This window comes from Condylura cristata, unplaced genomic scaffold (assembly GCF_000260355.1).
Source record: "Condylura cristata isolate star-nosed mole 26May11 unplaced genomic scaffold, ConCri1.0 scaffold00018, whole genome shotgun sequence".
NCBI lineage: Eukaryota > Metazoa > Chordata > Mammalia > Eulipotyphla > Talpidae > Condylura > Condylura cristata.
In genome coordinates, this window is record NW_004567119.1 from 38,716,295 (window position 1) to 38,734,368 (window position 18,074).

The 18,074-nt window shown below is 56.7% G+C and overlaps 1 protein-coding gene across 1 annotated transcript in view; it reads right to left on the reverse strand.

Annotated features, from left to right (window-relative positions):
• The window catches only part of SYT2 (synaptotagmin II), a 95,856-nt gene extending 78,052 nt beyond the window's left edge, over positions 1–17,804 (reverse strand). The window contains exon 1 of the mRNA XM_012726865.1: positions 17,577–17,804. The gene's annotated coding sequence lies outside the window, so the exon portion shown is untranslated. The remainder of the gene's footprint in view (positions 1–17,576) is intronic.
• Between the last annotated feature and the right edge of the window lie 270 nt (positions 17,805–18,074).

Here is an 18,074-nt window from a genome sequence, read left to right on the forward strand (position 1 = left end):
CCATCCCACCCCTCCCCCTCCACTGCAAGTTCATGGGGCACCTGTGATGGGCTTACGTTGCGGGCTGTGAGCTCACGGAGGCAGCTGGGCCGCGAGCACCTTGCCATCCAGGTGCTCAGCAGATCACCTTCGTGGCATTCAATCAAATATTTGCTAAATGAATGAGTGTGAGTGAGGCCCCTCCCAAAGACCCCAGTGAGGTGTGTGTCCAGTCTACATGACATCCTCCTTGCGGTCTCCCTGCCCCTGGTTTCCTCAGCCCCCTCCAACTCCAAAGGCCCGTCTTCTCCCAGCCCCGAGAGCCCCTTCCTTCCGGTAACCGAATGCTGCTGTCGCCTGTCACCCCGCATCTCCAGGGCAGCCAGTCAGAATCCCCAGCACACAGTCCCAGGGCAGCGAGGAGACTTCTTGCCCCTCGAAGGCCCGCTGTGCTGGGCACTCTGGGCTGGGCAAGTGACAGGCCTCCAGCAGCGCTTGGAAAGTGAGGGACAGGGAGGGGTCGGGTCTCTGAGGGAAAGGGGCTGTAGAGGGAAAGCCCCAGGACAGTGATGTCCATGCGTCCGTGTCTGACACGGAGGGGCGCTGTTCTGCCAGAAACAGCCTGGTTTGCTTATCTCTTAATGAACAGAATTCCCCCATACCATTCATTTTTTCCATTTGGGGACCTGAGACATACAGTGAGCCCTTTCATCCCCCTCTGCACCCAGCACCGAGCCAAAGCTGAAATAAACAAGAACAGCCATCTCTTTAGCCATCACAGCGCGTGAATGGGAGGGGCAGTGCCGGCGGGTTGGGCGCTGCGGGCCCTGCAGTGGGATGGAGCGGCTCCCGCCACAGAGTCTGAGAGGAGCCCCCTGGCTCCCTGGTCACCACCACCCCTCCCCCCAGGGGCTGGATTTCAGAACATGACATGAAACGCACCTTCACCAAATACACTTGCACACTTCTGCCTGCCATGGGAGCTTTGGCATGCCTCATTGCTCTCTGGGTCTCAGTCTTCCCATCTGTAAAATGGGCCAATGCAGTCTGCTGACGCCAGCTCAGCCTTCCTGCTGCATCGCCAGCATCAGAAGCATGAGACGAGAGGATACAGGGAAAGCCCACAGCGGCGTGACCCACTGCTCAGGTCCTGTCGTGCGGCCCTTGCCCGAGGAGGACACAGCGAGGGTCTGCATGAGGCAGAGGAAAGCCCAGTAGATGTTCTGTTTGGCCTTCTGGACAGTCCCCCGTGGGCAGCAGAGAAATATGTCCAGTGAGAGATGAGAGGTAGGTACGGAGGTACTTGGCTCTACATCCGAAATCCTGAACTGCGTTTTCCCCTCTGCTAAGCAAGCATCACTCACCTGTCTCCCAGGCCGGCAGCGCTACATGAGACCTTGGCGGGAGGGCTGCAAACCCCAGAACAGGGGGACACATTTGGCCGCAGGAGGGTCTGGGATTACAGAGCGCACGGGGAAGGGAGGCCGGCGTTAGCTAGGCTGTCTCTGTCTTTCAGAACTGATGAGTGGCTAAGGTGGGTCACTCACGCCTGCAGCAGTCAGAGGCACCCCTCACCCAGCCCCTGATGGTGGCACGGAGCTCTATGGAAGGTTAATGCTCCCAGGGGTAGCAACCAGGGGGCCACCCAAGCTGCCAGAGTAGGCTGGAGGGTGATGAGGTAAGGTGCCCCCGCCGCCCCTCAGGGCAGCCAGCCCCCAGTGTGACTCCTGGCTGTCTCCTCTCTGAACTCCAGGCCCTGATATATTCTCTCTTTTTTTTTTTTTTCTGGCCCTGATACATTCTCCTGCAGAGCTGACGAGGCGGCTGCAGCTCCCTGGTGAAAGACCAGTCAGACCCCCAGGCACGCATGTGGAGCAGGACGCTTCAACACGCAAGGACGAACCCACAAACGCCCCCCGACACGCGCGTGTGCACACTCACACTGCCATCGTCCCATCCCCCACTGGGGCCAGTCAGGCTTGTCAAGCACATGGCTGCTTGTGGCTGAAATTCTATCCTGGGATCCCAGTGACATCATCCCTGCAGGGCAGGGGAGGCGGGGTGGGCTGGGGAGAAGAGGCCAGGAGAGTCTGCAGGCACAGCGTGGAAAGCACGGAGGATCCCAGCCACTGGGTCACAGCTGCCTGCGGGACCTTATGCAAATCATTTATCCCTCCACACACCCTTCCTTATCTGCATAAGAAGGCCGCTGGAGGGGATGGGACCACTGTAGGGGGAGAGGGCCTCCACCCTCTGTCCACCATCAACATTTTACTCACTCTTTCCACTGTCCCACTGCTGCACACTACTTCTTGGCTTACCCCTTTCTTTAATTGCATAGAAAAGAAAGTTGGAACTGGGGTGTCGATGAGAGGTGTGGGGGGCTGAGAGGATTCCCAGAGACAGAGTGAGGAGCAGAACAGGTAGATTTACTGAAACACACTGACAAGAAGGGAGAGGGCTGCTGGGCCATGTGGGTCAGCTCCCCGGCTGGGGATCAAACTCAGGCCTCAGCGGTGACAGTTGAGACTTAACCCCTCGGCCACCAGGGACCCAGTTCACCGATTTTCTGACTGTTGGGCAACGTAGACATTCCACAAGTCCAATCCCCAGAAATAAGGACTCTGGGTCTATAAATCCACCCTGAGAAGGCTGCTCCACCAGCCCCCTCGTACAAACCCCACTTCTCCCTGGGGAAGTGCTCCCGATGGTTCTGAGAGTCAGGGAAACCCAGGAGTCCCACACTTACCAGGAGAGCAGCAGGAAACATCTGATTACACAAACCTGCAGTGGTCCCTGCTGAATATTTCATCCAGAAGCAATAGTCCATTAGTCACCATCAATTATTCATGCCGTCAGGGCCAGAGCCAGAGACACAGCAGGCTAGGGCCCGCACCCACACCCCCTCCACCGCCATTCCCCTGGAGGCAACCAGCCATCTCTCCCATCCTCCACCTCAGACCCAGCGTCTTACTGCGCACCCACCTCTAAAAAGTGAACATGGCTGTCAGATGGCCATCACCCCACTGAACAGATGGCCAGCAAGTCACAGGCCAAGCCGAGACGGGACACAGGAGGGAGCTCACAGCAAAATTTCCAAGAAATGAGAAACAGACACGCTCTCTTTATCACGTTTGATAAGCACTCTTGGCAGGTACATGAGCAAAGGTGACAGGGCAAAAGGTACCAGCCAAGTGTGCTGAGACAGAGCCCATCACAGGCCCAACTCAGCCCCAGCCTGAAGGTCACGAGTCCTGGATTCTCAGAACCCAAGGGAAAGGCCCGAAGGGCAAGCCCACAGAGCTGCAGAAGTCCATGCAGCTAGTGCCACCTGCCTCCGCGTATCTATGCCAAGGACAGGTGCTGGCGTCTCTCAAGGAAGCCCACTGAGCAGGCAGCTCTAGCTGTTCTGATTTACTCAACAGACTCACAGAGCATCTCCTATGTGCCAGGCACTGAACGAGACACTAGTTACACCCAAAAGAAGGACTACCTTCTTTTAAAACAAACAACAAAAAAGATTTATTTATTTATGCATACAGGAGCTGGGGTAGAGACCAGCGGTGCAGAGGGTGAGAGGATTCACCACAGACAGTGGTGAGCAGAACGGGCAGCCTGACTGAAAGACATGGCTGAGGGGAGCAGTGGGTGAGACAGGAGAGGTCTGCTGTGCCGTGTGGTCAGCTCCCTGGCTGGGGATCGAACTCAGGTTGCAGTGGCTGCGGAGAGCTTCGTAGTACTGTGCTTTAACCTCTCGCACTTCCAGAGAAGCCCAACTCCCTGGTGGCACAAGGGACATAAAGCACAGCTCTATGGAGCTGTCCATAGCCACTGCAGCAGGAGTTCCATCCCTGGCCAGGGAGCTGACCCACACAGCGCAGCAGACCTCTCCTGTCTCACCCGCTGCTCCCCTCAGCCATGTCTTTCAGTCAAGCTACCTGTCTGCTCCCCACTCTGTCTCTGGTGAATCCTCTCACCCCCATCACCTCTGGCCTGTACCTCAGTGCATAAATAAATAAAACTTAAAAAAATAAGTGGATCAAAATCATTCCCCATGGCGCCTGGGCCTCAAAGAGGACACACTTGAGATGCACTTGATTCTTCAAAGATTCTTCAAGCCCTGGGCTCTCTGCCAGAAGGTGGGAACAGCTTCTTGCCCAGGCCGACCCTGTGCCCCAGAGCCAGCTCCCTACTTGGGCAGTGCTTTCCAGGACAGACCTGGCCCATGGTCCTCCTGCTGCTACATGTTTAAGCCCCAAGTTCTGTCTCCTCACTTGAGTACTGTCCCCACATACACCCATGACAGTCTTCCCTGCCCAGCAAAACCCACCTCCACCCCTCCCTGCTCCCACTCCACTCCCCAAAACTGGATTTGCCTGCTGACGAGGTAGGCAGTGAGCCACCTGGTGTTATAAATGGCACAGGGAAACACAGTCTAAAGCATGCTCCCCAGCAGCCCCCACCACACCTGGAATCTCACCATCACTCACCCAGTCTTTTGGGGGAGACATCACTGGGCATCACTGCCTTTTTGTTGGGGCAAGTGCCATGTTCGACAAAGGGGCAGCCTAAATCAGTGCCCGGGGCTGCAGAATTAGACACACCAGCCTGTTCTCAGAGCGGGGGAAGGGAGAGGATGTAAGAGTGGAAAGGAATCTCTAGGCACTTGTCATCTTCGAGGGGAGTTTCCAGAGCAAAGCTCCTGAGCAGGAGAAAGCAGGTAACTTGAACACTGATTGCTTGGATTCCTTTTGTGTTTGGCAAGGTGTGCAGGATTCTAAGCCTGGCCCACAGAGCCTGGGACGCCTCTCTCGTGACCCAAGGAGTGAGAGCTACCCCTTCTACCCCAGCCCGAGGGTCCTGAGCGGGGCAACAAGGAGGGTGAGATGAAGGGTGGTCAGAAAAGAGATGAAGGTGGGCGGATGGGAAGAGAAGAAACGAAGAGACAGAAGAAAGGGCTCCCTTCTCCCTGCAGATTCTCCCAGGGCCTGGAAGCAGAGGATGGCCCTTTTCGGATCACCCAAGAGGTCAGAAAGGTGGTGCAGCCCCAGTAAGGATGCACGAGGACATAGCACATCCGGCACTCTCTCCACTGTCATGGGCTTTTCCAACGTGCCCTTCCCAACATCTGGCCAGATGCCATCCTATCCAGCCATGCTTCCTTCTCCCATTTCCAGCTATTCCCACAGCAGCCCAGCCCTCCTGCAAGACAAGGGCTCATCACTAACACCCTGCATCCCAGCCAACATGGAGAGGCCCAGATTCTCCACTCTAATCCTGGTGTAGCCTCTTCTGCTTCAGGGAGACTTACTCAGCCCCAGGCCCATTCAGTATTTTATCCCCCGTTAAGCTTCACATGGCCATGCCCACCACAAAACCCCTCCCTCTCACCAACCCAGGCTAGATTTTGCACATGACTGGGCAAACAGCTAACTAGGTATAAATAATATTAGCAAGAAGATGCCGCTACCCTAAACATTTCAACCAGCTGGAGAGGTGCAAGTCAATGATGTTGGACCAGAATCCAGGGCTCAGGTCACAGATACCTGTCTCCTTCCCTAACCCAGGTCATACATGTCAAAACTATGGTTAAAGACCTCCTGGGAAAGACAACCATAGATATTCTGGCTCCTTCAGTAAGGAAGTTGAGCTTGCACTTGACCCTCCTTTTACAGAGGAAAAACTGGGACCTAAGGAAAGGAGGTGCCTTGGCAAGGTCTCAGTCAAGTGAAAGGTAGAAACAATATTCCCCAGCACCTGTTTTTCCCTTTACCTGTCTCCGTCTCCTTTCAGACAGGAGGCATGCTTAGCTCTGTCCATGGTGCTGAATCCACCAGCCCCCCCCCCCCCCCCCCCCCCCCCCCCCCCCCCCCCCCCCCCCCCAGGCAGCTGTGGTTTGCAGTTCTAAGACGACAGGACTACAGTCCTATAAGATGCTACAAGGGACCAATTACTTGAAGGTCCCTCAGCTCTTGTCCCATGAGTTGGGCATAGCTACCAGGTCCTAAAATACTGAGATACAGTATTTTACAGTATTTCAGAGAGGTGGGGGACACCAAAGTGATAGCCAAACTTTCTAGGATGGAAGTCACTCAAAGAGAAAGCGAGAAGAAATTTAGAGGATATATGGACAAGAATCTTTAGAAGTTACGGATGATTTCCAAGGCTCTGACAACAGGTTAAAGTTTGGGTATCAGAAACTTTCAGGAACACATCTTTCTTTTTTTTAAAGATTTATTTATTTGTGCATACAGAACTGGGGTACAGGCCAGAGATGCAGGGGCAGTGAGAGGATTCCCCAGAGACAGAGTGGGGAGCAGAACAGGATGACTGACGAAGTACACTGCTGAGGGGAGCAGCGGGCGGGTCAGGAGAGATCTGCCGCGCCATGTGGGTCACCTCTGGGGTGGGAATTGAACTCATGCTTAAGTGGCTTTAGCTTCTTAGTGATGGGCTTTAATCCACTGCGCCACCAGGGAGAGTCCAAGAACACATCTTTTAAGGTCCAGAATCATGACTGCTAAAGTGTGGAGGTGGGTGTCAAAATGAAATAAATGCACTATCCACTCTTCCTCTGCGGGTGGCAAAATCACCTCTAATGATTTCTGTGTATTTTCTAACCATGAGATACCACAGGTAATATCTGGCATGACATCAAGATTGAGTTAAAATAAAGAAGCTTAGTCTAACTGAGCTGAGCCCAGGCTGGAGTCCCTGCTGAAAGAATCTGGAAGCTGTATTCTTCACAAAGTCCCTCATTCTTTAATCTCCCTTCAGTATCGAATGATTGTGGCTTGTTGGCACAGGAAAACCTCAGCACATGTGAATGGAACACATACAAAGGAGTCCTTTTAGTAGTAGACACAGACCAAACTGGATTTAGTTTTTCAAAGGTTTATTTATTTATGCATACAGGGCTGACGTGTAGGCCAAAAGTAAGTGTGGGGAGGTGAGAGAATTCACCAGAGAAAGAGCGGAGGGGTGGGGGGAGAGGAGGGATTGGGCAGGGCAGAACAGGCAGATTGCTGAAATACACTGCTGAGGGGAGCAGCGGGCGGGTCAGGAGAGGTCTGCTCTGCCATGTGGGTCAGCTCCCTGACCAGGGATTGAACCCATGCTGCAGTGGCTGTGGACAGCTTCACAGTGCTGAGACTTGATCCCTGTGCCACCAGGGAGGCCCAGCATCCTGAATTTAAATGGGCCATCCTGTCCACACAGTAGGAGACCATGAACATCCTGTTGAGGTTTGACTCTTATACCTGAAGTCTCTTGATGCTGAGTTCATACACACACACACACCCAACACACACAAAGGAGGGGCTTTCACCCTAAGCTCTAGTATGCCCAGCACGATTCTCTTCCCTCCCGCCCCTTCCTTTGAATTGATCTGAAATCCTTCCATGATAGTGTGATCCTATTGCCTTTCTGACATTCTGAATCATTTTACTGAAGAAATGGAGTATCTTCCTCAGTGGAAGGGGGAGCAGGGTTTCCTCAGACCTTCTGTCACCTGCAGGCTGACACATGCTGCATGCAAGACACCCCATCCCCATCTACACATGTGGCATCTGCGGCATCGCCCATCTGGAGATAAGTCTGCCTTGGTGTCCCTGAGAAGAAGATTTGAGGACTCCCCAAACCCATACCCTCAAGGGACTGTCTCCAGCCCTGGCCTCTGGGTCTGAAACATGAAACTCCCCAGCCTCTCTGACCCCCAAACCAGCTTCCCCAGAAATCACGTTGCCAGCAACTAATACACTTCTCAGGAGCCACATTTATATTACATCAGAGCAAGGGAGCAGAAGTGTAGCAGGCTCCCTTTGATTGAGTGTGACAACCGCACCATTAGCCACATGTGTCATGAGGAGATGTGAAGCGGGATAGTTTATGCTCAGAAATTCATTTCCAAAAGGACTTGACATCTTCCTCTCACAGACATCCAGACAGCGCTGACATCAGAGAAGAGATCCACAGGTTTGTCCGAGGGAGAGACCTTGTCAGGTCACTCATCCACCACCCCACCCGCCTCCCCGCAAACACCCCCCCTGAAAAGCTCTCTCTCTGCCAGTGGGAAGCATCTATAGGACACCTGCCAAAGGTCTCAGTGCTATCAGCAAGAAAGTGCTGCCTAAGAGCGAACTTGAAGCCTGCTTGCTTCAGTTCTCAGCCACTGCTCCATGCTGCTCTCTGGGCCAGGACAGCTCTCTCCCCCTGTCATGTCCCGGTCCTGGACCGCAGCCACCCTGGGACACACCCGCCATGCCCACTCACATCTGTGACGCCTCTTCCATCTCCTCCTCCCCCCACTCTGAAGTGGGTGGCCAAGGAGCCTCCTCCGCCCTGTTCCTAAATTCCTTCCTCTGGGAAGCAACTGTAGGGATTTCTAGCCAAAGCTCATCATTTTATAAAGGAAGAAACAGATACAAAGATGGAAAGTGACGCGTTCAAGGTCACCTGGGGAATTAAGAGTCATAGCCAGAAACTTTGCAATCCAGAGTTTTCCCCAGGGGCCTTGCATGCGTGGTCCACGCCCCCCGGCGGTGCCACAGAGTGACCTGACATCCTATGAGACATTCGCGTCGGCACAGGAAGCCGTGACTCCCCGTGCTCCCTAACACCTTCTCCCCACCACTCTGCACTACAGCAATGAGAGGCGCTCACGCTCTAGTCCCCACACACCATCTCATCACCGTCCCCCAAGATCTCTGCTCCTGAGCACCGCGATCCCATCCACGCCACCTCCAGAAAGTGCCACAGTCCAGCCAGGCCAGCTTCGCCTGCGCCAGCTCCTACCCAGATGGAGCTGCCCTGGGGTGTGGGACCGCAGCGGTGGTCTGGGAGAAACCGCAGACCAAAGTGTGTGAGCGAACTGCAAACTGCCACGCACCTGAGCTGCAACTGGGCCGGTGGGCGGCGGCATGACCACGGGGGAGGCAGAGCGCATGTCAGCGGGAGGAACATCACCCAACCCGGGAAGAACCCTCAGGTTCCATTTCATTCACATTCCCAAGGAACATGAGAGGGAGGCCCCACGGCCCACGGCAACCTGCCAAGAGCATCTGGGGGTATTGAGTAGTTGTGGGTCTCCCCTTCTCTGAGCCAAGTGTCTGTTTTCTTTTTAAAAGATTTATTTATTTATGCATATAAGAACTGGGGTACAGGCCAGAGATGCAGGGGGTGAGAGGAGTCATTAGAGACAGAGTAGGGAGCGGAGCAGGCAGATCGACGAAGTACACTGCTGAGGGGCCAGCTGGAGGGTCAGGAGCGGTCTGCTGTGCCCTGTGGGTCAGCTCCCTGGCCAGGGATCGAACTCACACTGCAGTGGCTGCGGAGAGCTTCATAGTGCTTTTTAACCCCTGCGCCACGAGAGAGACCCCCTCTGGCGTGTCTGGACGTGTCGTCAATCCCAAACAAGAGGGAAAACAGGGCAAAAGGGCAGGTCCGGGAGGAAGCTCTTTGAGAATCTGTTTTTATTAAGGGTCAGAGACCTCTGGACACAACCTGGCTTGGTAAAGCTGCCCACCCTGCCACAGCCCACTTCCAAAATCAGTATGACCCCTCCCTGCCCAGCAGCTGCCAGTCTGAGTGTACCTGTCTCCCAGGCCAGAGCGAAGAGGCTGGAAGGACAGAAAACTCCTTCAGGCCAGCGGGCAGAGGGAGGGCCAGAAGCTTTCTTCCTGCTTTAGCTGGTGGCACAACAGCATGTGGGGTCTCAGATGCCCCACCAAGAAAGGACGGGCGACCCCTCTCCCCCAGGGGGCCCCGCCCCCTCTTCACCTTGCCCTGGCCCTGTCCTGGCCTGGTGTGGGGTGGGCAGCCTAGGGAGGCCAAGCAGGGGAAGGAGCCATGGGCCAGGGTGAACTATCCACCAGCCGGTGGCCGCTCAGGAGCCGAGAGACGCTGTCCCCAGAGGGGCCAGATGTGCGTGAGCAGACGCCGGACCTGCAGGCGGCTCTCCTGTGTCCTCCCAGCTCCCTGCCCTCCATTTGTCCTCTCAGGGTGGAGTGACCACATTCTCTCAGTGCCAGGGCCACGAAAACCACGGGAGAGGTGTGCAGACTGCCTGTGCTTCCTGTGGGGAGGGCAGTCAGGCCCGGCCTTGGCGATCAGGGCGCTAAATCTTAATTGTAACAGGCAGCGTGCAGTGATTCTGCCTCCGGCTCTCAGCTTCTCTGTGGTCTGCGGACTGTGCAGGTCGGACCAGATTGCCCGCCCAGGAGGCGGGACAGGGCAGAGCGGAGCCCTGGCGGACGCGGGCCGGGCACAGGAAGAACTTCCTCCCTGTTAGGGTGCCCGGGTTGAGGCCTGGTGATGACTCCTGATGCACCTGGTCAGTGAGGCCCCCTAAAAGCCTAGCAGGGGCGCCCTGCAGGGCTCCCTCCGTGAGATTCATTTCTGAACGGGCTCGGTTTCCTCTGCATACCAGAGCTGTGTGGACGGGCCCAGCACCCAGATGACCAGGTCCAGCAGGCACCCTGGGAGTGGGCACTGACCAGCGCCCTTTGCCACATCCAGTGGCAGGGAGCAGTGTGACCTCAGGGACATTTGCTTTACATTCCTGAGACTTAACACTAATTCCTATCTTTGCTACTCTGGCAAAAATATTCTTAAGTGCAACTGGCATTTACTTATTTGCATGTCTGTGTTTGGGGGACCAGTTCTGGACCAGCTCGGAGCCCCACCTCACTCATGCCGAGAACCAGCAGATCCTCCCACCATGGCTTCACAGCCACCCTGGCCACCAGGACATGGATTAGGCAGGGAAAAGCCTGGAAAAGGAGCACCGCAAAGCCGCTGGTGTGATGCTCCCTGGCCCTTTCAGATGAAAAGCCCACAGAGGAAGGACTTGTCTGGGAAAGGCAGAAGTGACAGTCTCACCACACACATGCTTTCAGCTGTGCCCTGTGGCGCGAGCACCGTGGGGCATGACCCCAGGCACCTGCATCTTCCTGATTCCCCTGATTACTCCAGACCGTTGGGGTTCACCATCTACCCCTCCATGGAGAGCCTGAGGGCACCTCCATCCTCTGCAGTGAAGACCTTGGCTCCCATTGCTCTTTAACCCCCCCACACTCATGGGAGTCCTGCTGGCAGTGGGGGCCAGGGCTTCCCTGGGAGGCCTCAGGCCTCGGGGCTGAGCTGCCCACTGCCCTCTCCTCCGCCCCGCCTCCTGCGGCAGCCACCTGGGCCACCAGAGTTCCCAGCAGCAGAGCGCTAATCCTCTTTCTCCACGTGCCTCGCCCTTCGCCTCCTGCAATGCCAGGATTGATTTGGAACCAGGGCAGCCTTATTAAAGTGATGCCTTTCCTCCTCGTGGGAGAGTCAGACTGGGAGAGGGAGCCCATTCCCCTCCCCTCATTTAACTCTGTGCTCCCTGGAAACTCAGATCCTCTTCCTGGGCTCCACCACCACCTGCATTTCCCGGGGCTACCTCTACCCTGCTCCAAGAAGTGAGCCCCGCCTCACCCCCAGGTCTGCCCCCCCACCCCAAGGCACAAGAACAACTGGGTTCTTATTCATCCTCCCTGATAACCAAAGTGTGGCCTTAGGTGGGAAATGGGTGACCCCTCTCTCCTTCTGGTTCATAGGTCTCCACTCCTGCCCTTCGGGAGGGAACAAAGAAGCCCAAGGCTTGTGGCATCAAATGTCAGACACCCCCCACCCCCCAACCCCCGGAGGTCCATGGGTGGTAGTCCCCAGTTGGCACAATAAGGGATCCATGACTGACTGACAATGAAGACGGGGAGCCAGGCAGCCCAGGAGGATGAAAGGAAAGACTTTGTTTAGCAAAGTGCTTCTCTCCAACAACGCAGGGCGACAAGGAAGGAGTGACCCGAGGGGCCTCGGCTACCTCCATCATGCCTGGCCCAAGCCCCTCTCCAGGATGTCCGCGTGCTGCCCCAAGCTCTCCTCTCTGTGAAGGGCTCAGGGGGTGGGTTGAGGGGTCCCAGGAGCTGAGGCTAGACCTCAGGAAGGACTTCCTTTCTACAAACAGCATAAACGTGGCCTCCACAATCGCTCTCAGAGCAAGGACAAGCCCAACATAGCTGACATGGCTCAGACAGCACCAACACCCCCCTGGGGAGGGTCCACGGAGACCAGGCCACTGAGCCCAGGGAGGGAAGAGGACAGAGAGACACCTGGGGCCACAAGCCACACCCCACACCCAACACAGCCTCCCTCGCCTGACCCAAGGCGAACCACACACCCTCCTCTTCCACCTCCAGAAGCAGCTGAGCCTGGAAGTGGGAGCAGAGGAGGGGGTGAAAGGATGAAAGAGAAAAGGGGGAAAGGTGGGAGATGGTGATACTTTCCTGTCTCTCACATGCCCACACCCTCACGTGCACACCCAAACGGGCACACACACCCACTGCAGTTGGCTATCATGCTCTCTTTCCGGCTTCTCCTGAGCAGGAAGCTGAGGAGAGCGCTTCCTTGCAGCCTTTCCCTCTGGGCCTGGGTTCCCACACCCAACCCCACAAGCAAGCTGCCTCTGGGCCCCACTGCACTGAAGCAGCAGCCAGGCCCAGGAGTTTCGGTGATCTTACCTCGGTGGCTCTTGCCTGTGCTATGGGCTCCCGGGTCTCACCTGCAGGAAAGTCCCTCCCTCTACTTGGGTCTCAGAAGGGTTAAGCTCCTCCCAACCCTTCTCCTCTGTCTGAGCGGCCCCCCCACCCCATTCTTCCATTCATTTCTATTCTCCATTCTCCCTTGTGCCACGCTCATAGTTACAACCACTTACACTCGCTATTAAGATGCACGGAATAGCAATGGGTGGATTCCTTCTCTAATTGCAATATTCCCTAATTGCTGAATTTCAGAGCAACTGCATCAACCCAATTATGGGAAGCCCTGCCAAGGCTCTGCGTGACCTGCGGACTTCCTGTCCCACCCAGAGGCCTCAGGGGAGCCTCCCCGACTCTGACTGCTCAGCCCCTGCCTAGATTTGGCCCCAAATGATCCAGTGAGGGGGGGCTTGGCTTCCCAGCATCTTTGTAGAGGAAAAGGTGGGAGCGAGACAGGCTCACGGATTGAGGAAAATCTGGTCACGGCAGGCAGCTATCCTGGGTCTGGGCGGGACCCCCACCGCCCTCCCCAGCATTGCAAAGGCCTCTGGTTGCAGAGGCCCGAGCTGTGCTTTGGAGGCCTGGCCAGAAGGCGCTGATGCCCTGCCCACGGGGAGGGCAGAATGAGGGATGCGGTTATTTTGAGCTCCCGCTGGGTCCCCAGAGCCTTTTCAGAATAGGTGCTCATTCCACCAGAACAGGAAGTGTAAGGAAAGTAAGAAATCAGGAGGGAGCCCTGGCTCAGGGGTGCTGGGGTCCAGTCGCCACGGGCTCTGGGCTGTGTGTCCCATGGGGATCTCAGCTTCTCTGGACTCGCAAGGAGGGGAACAACCTGCCACCCTTGGACCCTGAAGAGGATCCCCTCTCTCTCTGATCCTGTGGTCCCCAACATTCATACACACTTGTGGGGGACACCCCTGGGGTGGCCGCTGCTCTCAGGCTGTAGAGGAAGCCTGTAATTACCAAGGTGGGAACTGGCAGCAGCTGCATCCCACTCAAGGAAAGCTGCTCAGGGCACCATCGGCCTTCGGGGAGCCTGGCCACTCACTCTGGTCCCCCACAAGCCCCTCCCTACCCCTTTAGAGCAGGTCCCCCTTCTGCCCCCCAACACCCCCCTTCCTCCACGGCAAGTCCCAAGGAAACCCAACACCAAGGAGGGAGAGCTGATTGAATTTCCCCAAGGAATCATGCCTAATTCTGTCAAGTCTGAGGCCTGGTTTCAATCACCAGGCCTGCTGTTCACCCTCAGAGCATGAATGACCTCACCCTAAGGACCCCTGAGCCAGCAGCTCCACATTGCAGGGAGCAGACAAGGCGGGCGGGAGGGAGCCAATGAGTAAGGAGAAGTTCTGAGTAACCAGCTACTGTGATCCAGAAGCTTCCAAAGTGCCTGCTGTCTGTGTGGGACCTCACTCTTGCTCCTTAGCAGGGTGAAATTTTGAACAAATGACAGAACTTCCCTGGGCCTTCTCGTCTCACATAATGGGAACAGAGATGGATGCTTGAGCCATGCTGCCTCGCTGAGATCTGCAGAGGTGAGAGATGTCAAGGCTTTGTCCTCCGTGGGGGTGGGGGGCTGTGGTGTCAGGGAGGGAGTGGCCAGTCTGTGCTACTGAGGGGAAGGGCTTTGAGGGAAACCCTTGGGGGTGGGGGGAGCCCTGGCCTGCACCTGCACTCTCCAGCCATGCACTCAACCTCTCTAGACACGAATTTTTGTCCACTGTACAGATGAGAAGACTGACAATCAGTCTCAGTAACTTGCCTGGAGTCAGAGTGACAGACAGAGCCTCGAGGATCTGGCTGTAGTCGCTATACTCCCTCTTAAAAAAGGCCTATGATTTAACATTTTTCAGAGAAACTACCATTCACACAGGCGCCTTGTCCCTGTGAGAACCCAGGACAGAATTCCAGCTTCCCTGATGCATAACCAGCGTGTGGCCTGTGTAAGGACCATTCACGCTGGGAATTTAGAGCCATGTCCTTCCCGTGGGCCATCCAGTTAGCATTTATTGTGCATTCACTGCCCCAGGGGGTCAAGGTTGTTACCACCATTTAATAGCTGAAACACTTCAGGTCACCCCATTATATGCTCTCACAGCACCCTAAGGTGGCCTTTCTAACACTTGTCACTGTTGTGATGAATTATGTATGATTATTTGTTTAATTCTGTGTTCTTCATTACCTTATAAGTTCCATTTTGTGCCAACTGCATCTCTGTCACCTCACACAGCTCCTGACACAAAGCAGACTCAAAACTAATGGTTGAGTGAATGTAGAAACCTCGGCTCAGAGAGGCTGAGGAACAGACCGGGGCCCACTGTGCAAAATCCACAACGGCAGAGGGTTTCTGTCTATTGTCCGCACTGCTGTGTTCGATGTGACTAGAACGGTGCCTGGCACAGAGCAGAGGTTCGTCCACAAAGACGCGCTATGAATGAAGTCACACACTTGGTTAATGTTTCGAACCCAGGCCTGTCAGGCTGCTGGCCTCATTCTGGTTTGCTTCCTACAGGAGTAAAGGCTCTCTGCTGTTGCCTCTGCCTCACCATTCCATTAGAACCCCCACCACACTGGGCCTTCTGTGCTGCCTGGCTCAAGAAAACAATCCAGCTTCAGCTAGAACCCGGATCTGGGAATTCTACTCCTCCACAGCCTTCCACTATGCAGGCGGACACTACTGTCCACCAGGAGGTGATGGGCATCCGTGCAGCCTTCTCCCCTCCCCCTGTCCCCCTCCCCATTTTCTCACACTTGGCTCTCAGCCCAGGCCTGCCCAGTAGGTAGGTAGGTAACTCTCCCCAAAGGGCACACCTTGCGGAACAGAGGAGACCTGGGCAAAGTCCAGGTAGACGGAGAAGGGGCCGTTCAAGGTAGGTTTGCCTAGAGCTGGGGAATACTGGGCTTGGGAGGCAGGGGGCTTCTCCGGTGAGGCCCAGAGCGCACCCACATCCAGGGCTCTGCAGTCACTCAGACACCCCATCGCACACACCAAGAAGCTACCTGAGAGGAGAGGGCGAATGAGTGAGGACAGGAGAGCCCAGACCCAGCTCTAGAAAGGGTCTCCCTGCCCCTGCCAGGTCTTCAAATGGGAATTTGCATTGCCCAGGAATAAAGCGGTACCAATTTTGAGATGACACTAACTGCTGGTAAGCTCTTCTGTGGGAAAAGGATACCGTTTGCAAACACTAACACTTTCCTCTTCCTGGGTGTTATTCTGTGGGCATCAAGGCCGGAAAAGAAAAAGAACAGCGTTTCTGTAATTCCACCTTGTCCCCTGGGAAAAGCTCCTGGACTGCTAAGCACAGCTGGCTCACCAGACTGACCGGTCTCCTCCTCCAGGGGATGGTGGGGTTCGGTCTGGATCTCTGTCTCCCCTCCCTCAGCTTTCCAGAAGCTTCCCAGCTCCTCCCTGAGCAAGGCAGGGAAAAGAGGGAGCAAGGATGGAGCCTAAGAGATCCCCAGAAAGAGCTGGGCCCCAGGGGCATCTAGAGGATGAAGCCAGGGGTCTGGGAGCCAAGCAGGGCAAAAGCAGATGACACAGACCAAGAATCCGGCTGGTGCTGTCTGTCATTCCGCAGTGTTGGGAAAAGTGGGGGCCAGAGTCCAGGCAGGCGGTGTGGCTGGTGTGGACCCCTGACACTGACTCAGCCCCGGGCCCTGACACGCTGCAGCGTACAGTCTGCCAGGCCCCAGGCCGCCAGGCACGTCCCACTGCATCAGCGTGGCTTCCCCTCCTGCTGGCCCTCCGCAGCCTCAGGGGCACTGGGCAAGACTCTTCCTTCAGCTCTTCCCATGGTCACAGACATTCCTAGCAGCCAGAAGACTGAGCTTGGACCTAAGTAGAGGAGACCCCTGGAAGGGTTCAGGGCTGCCCAGCTCCTCACCATGTTACCCTCTGGTGAAGTAAACAGTTTCTCAGGGCCCCTGGGCGAGGTTGCTGGACATCACACTAGGAAGATGGCCCCTGGGGGCAGCAGCAGGTAGGAGGGGCACTACACTCTCACAGCAGAAACACTCCTCAACAGGGAGTGGGGAGAGGATGCAACTGAGGGAGGGAGGGGCTCCACCCCCAAAAAAGGGGCTTCCTGGGAGCACCTGTGGAATTTAGTAACAAAAAGGGGGAGGCCTAGGAAGGGTCACCTGGGTTCATGGGGTAGGAGGATCCATTAAGTATCTTTTTAGTCAAAAAAATGAAACCCTGTGTCCTGAGAAAAGCAGCGGAAATAGAGCAAGGGGGTTCCTGTGGGGAAGGTAGAGGAGTCGGAAGGAAATGCGGGTGGGTGACCGCACTTCCCTGCTCCGGGAGCCCAGGGCCAGGGAGGAAGGCTGAGCCGGACTGGACAGCCTAGGTCGTGCTGAGTCATGAGATTTGGAGAAGGCGAGGGCCACCTCGCCGGGTCATGTGGCTGGCCCAATTCCAATAGACCCTCACTGCCGGCTGTCCCCCGCATCCGTCTCACCAACCTCTCTCTGATCCAGTCTCTTGCCTCTTGAAGCTCATGGCCCTTCCCTTCGGCACCCCCCTTCTCCCCACCTCGACGGGCGATGCCAGGGGTGCCCGGAGCTAGAGGCCGGGGCCAAAGGACCTTCGTTGGAACCCACCGAGGCAGGGGGCAGGCTGGAGACATACGAGTAGTGGGGCGTCGGAGCGACGGGAGGAACCGCAGGGGTGCAGAGACTGAGCGACCCGGGACGTCCGTCCGCCCCCACGCTCTGCAGGCATCCCCTGCAGACCCAGGGTGGGAATCTGCTCCCTCATCTCGCCCCAAACCCTCAGAGGAGCATACACCTCACCCCTCAGGTCCTGTTCCCCAAAACGAACCTTCTATCTAATGCGTCCAAACTCCCCCGCAAAGGACGGTGCGGGCGCCCGGCAACCTTGGCCTCAAACTTCCCGGACCCCACCCACCTGCCCGCGGGCCAAGTCCCCACCCACGGCCCCTCAGCTCTGCAGCAGAAAACCCGCCCCCGGAGGAGAAACTTTGGAGCGAGAGAGGTCGGTGCCCAGCCGGGGCGGGGGGACAGACTTACCGGGGAGCGACCCAGAGCAGGCAGGAGAGATCCCGGGTCCCCGAGGTGAGGGGGCGAGGGGCTGCTAGGACGCAGTGCGGGCGACGTCTTGGCAGGGGCGTGCGCCTCCCGGGGCCCCGAGTCCCCGTTCCGCCCCGGCCCCAACTCGGCTCCGAAGTGCCTTTGCCGCAAGACTTGCTGAGCTTAGCAGTCTGCACCGAGGCGGCGGAGGGAGGAGGCTGATCAATGGGCGAGCGCCGAGCGCTGCAGTGAGGGGAGGAGACCAGCGCGGCGCGGGAGGGCGGGGACCAGGGAGCAGAAGTGGGGGCGGGAGGAGGAGGGGGCGGACCTGCCCTGCGGGGACCGGTGCGGGCTGCGCAGCCCCCAGGCCTGTGGGCGCCCTCTCCCGCACCTAGCCCCCACCTCCCGCTCAAGGTCGCGGCTGCCACTCGCTGGTCGGAGACCAGGGCCCCCACCCAAGATGGGCCAGTCTCTCTAGAGCCCTCTGCTCCCCGGCCT